The sequence below is a fragment of the Dasypus novemcinctus genome, chromosome 5 (assembly GCF_030445035.2).
Source record: "Dasypus novemcinctus isolate mDasNov1 chromosome 5, mDasNov1.1.hap2, whole genome shotgun sequence".
In the NCBI taxonomy this organism is placed as follows: Eukaryota; Metazoa; Chordata; class Mammalia; order Cingulata; family Dasypodidae; genus Dasypus; species Dasypus novemcinctus.
Window position 1 is genome coordinate 23,555,813 of NC_080677.1, and position 2,710 is coordinate 23,558,522.

Below are 2,710 nucleotides of genomic sequence, written 5' to 3' on the forward strand. Positions count from 1 at the left end.
TTATTTCCCCATCAACAAAGACAGCAAGGAGCAGTTGCTACTTGTGAGCTCACACTTAATCATTCTAGTTATTCTTCCCCTAGCAGAGCACATTTCTGCTTAAGGACTCTGAAAGAGAAATTGCAAAAGAATAGAAAACCAACCTTCTTAGACATGTAGGGAATCAAGAGTTTTTTAAAACTATAATCTAGAGTCCTATTTTTGCCTTCTATATAGTCAGCATATTATTCTTTTTTTTTTTTTTTAAAGATTTTTATTTATTTATTTAATTTCCCCCCTCTCCCGGTTGTGTGTTCTCTGTGTCTATTTGCTGCGTCTTGTTTCTTTGTCCGCTTCTGTTGTCGTCAGTGGCACGGGAAGTGTGGGTGGCGCCATAACTGGGCAGGCTGCACTTTCTTTCGCGCTGGGCGGCTCTCCTTATGGGTGCACTCCTTGCGCGTGGGGCTCCCCTACGCGGGGGACACCCCTGCGTGGCAGGGCACTCCTTGTGCGCATCAGCACTGCGCGAGGGCCAGCTCCACACGGATCAAGGAGGCCCGGGGTTTGAACCACGGACCTCCCATGTGGTAGACGGATGCCCTAACCACTGGGCCAGGTCCGCTGCCCATATTATTCTTCTTCTCACCATTCCACTAGAATACATCTTCATAAACTGGTTACTCCCTTAAAATATTGTATTATGTTTAGTAGTAAATAAGAACAGTGAATTCTCTTGAATTTTGCATCTGCTTATTACAATACTACTTAAAACACCATTTTATAATTTTTTACACTTTCAATAGTTGAACAAATATGTGGTTCTTTTAATCTGAGTGAAGTTGCAAGTCAACACTTAATTTAAAAAAATGTATGAAATCACAGCATTACTTTCTGAAATGAAGGACTGAAATTCCTCTTTCCAACTTCTTCTTTCAATCCATCACTACTCTGCATCTTCCAGCTCTAGTCCTAGAAATAGCCATCACCTACTCTCAGTTTGAACAATAGCATACATAATAAAACTAATTTAAAAGAACAAGGAAAGTACAAGCAACCAGTCTACACTTCTTGGTCATCTTGGTTACCACCCCATTTTTCTTGGTTTCTATACCTGTTTTATTGAAAATAAAGATTTTCAGAGTTTCCAGTGTTTGGTCTGTGTGATTAAATCTAGTCACTGATTTAGCTCCTTGAAATAACAAACTGCTGGGAACAGCTACGGGGCTGTATTAGTCAACCAAAGGGGTGCTGATGCAAAATACCTGAAATTGGTTGGTTTCTATGAAGGGTATCTATTTGGGGTAGGAGCTTACAGATGCCAGACCATAAAGCATAAGTTTCGGCTCACCAAAGTCTGTTTTCATGTGTTGGAGCAAGATGGCTGCTGACGACTACAAGGGTTCAGGCTTCCTGGGTTCCTCTGTTCCAGGGTCTTGCTTCTCTGTGGGATCAGGGTTCCTTTCTTCCCAGGGCTCGCTTCTTCCTGGGCTCGGGGTTCCTCTCTTCCTGAGGCTTGCTTCTCTCTCCTCTGCAAGCTTACTTCCTGGGGCTCCAGGTTAAGGCTTCAGCATCAAACTCCAACATCAAAAACCCTCAACTTGTCCTTTGCCATGTCTTTTATCTGTGAGTCCCCACCCCTTGGTGGACACTAATGATGTGACCCAATCAAAGCCCTAATCAGAACTTAGTCACGCCCAGGTACAGACCAAATGACAAACATAACCCAATATCTATTTTTGAAATACATAACTGTATCAAACTTCTACAGGGGCCAAATCTGGTAGAAAGGCTGCTATGCTGAGATGCATCCAGTGCCCAAAAAGGCAGAACTGCCATGGGCAGGGAATTAAAATGAGGGGTAAACCGGCAGAAAATCGTCACCAAGGTGTGTAAAACAGGACTCGAGTGTAGTCACTATCCCTTGGACTTAGACCATCCATAAGGCCCTGTGACACAGTTAAAATTTTCAGAGAGAGATTTTCTAATTCTGTCAGCATTTCTCTCCTCACAGTTCACCTTTGGGGCTTTCAGACTCAGGGTTCCTGGGGACGTCTGTCAGGGCTATATCGATTCTGCCCCTTCCGGCTCTCCGTAACACTCCTCTGTCAGGTTCGTTTGCTCCACCGCTGTCTCTGATTTTGCCTCTCGAGTCGTCCTCCCGTCCAGCCCTGTAGCTGCCATCCCCGGGCTCTGAGCCCAGTTGGTCGTCAGCTTCTCCCGGCGTCGGCGTGTTCCCCATCAGTGCCGAGTCCCGCCGCGCGCCGGCCGCCTCTGCTGACGGGTCCTGGCCCATCCGGCCGGGCGGGGCTCCTCCCTCGGGGACACAGGCCCCGCCTGGAGAGGGGGAGCAGGCGGCTCCTCCGACCTGCAGAGACCGCTTCCCTCTGCCAACCCAGGCCGCGGGAGGGAGGCCCGAGCACCCGCAGCAGCGCCTGCCCCCCGGCGAGGGGCTGGTTCCCGGCTGAAGGGCCGCCTGCGCGCGCAGCGGAGCGAGCCGCCACCCCCGCCGCCCGCAGCCGCCGCCCGCAGCCGCCGCGGGCGCGTCTCCCGCCACGTGGCGCCTTTCACGCAGAGAGGCAGGCTTTTCATCACGTCTCCAAGGCCTGTAGTTAGCTTACAAGGAGCTCTCTTTGAAGTCTGTCAGGTTGATGGAATCTCACATTGCAGGCACAGATGAGATGGACAAAGAAAGCAAGGTACAAGGAGGATGCAAAATTGCCCATAATGAGCT

The 2,710-nt window shown here is 49.1% G+C and overlaps 1 pseudogene; it reads right to left on the reverse strand.

Annotated features, from left to right (window-relative positions):
* Positions 1-961: 961 nt before the first annotated feature.
* LOC101445301 (thioredoxin domain-containing protein 15 pseudogene) lies at positions 962-2,272 on the reverse strand (annotated as a pseudogene).
* Between the last annotated feature and the right edge of the window lie 438 nt (positions 2,273-2,710).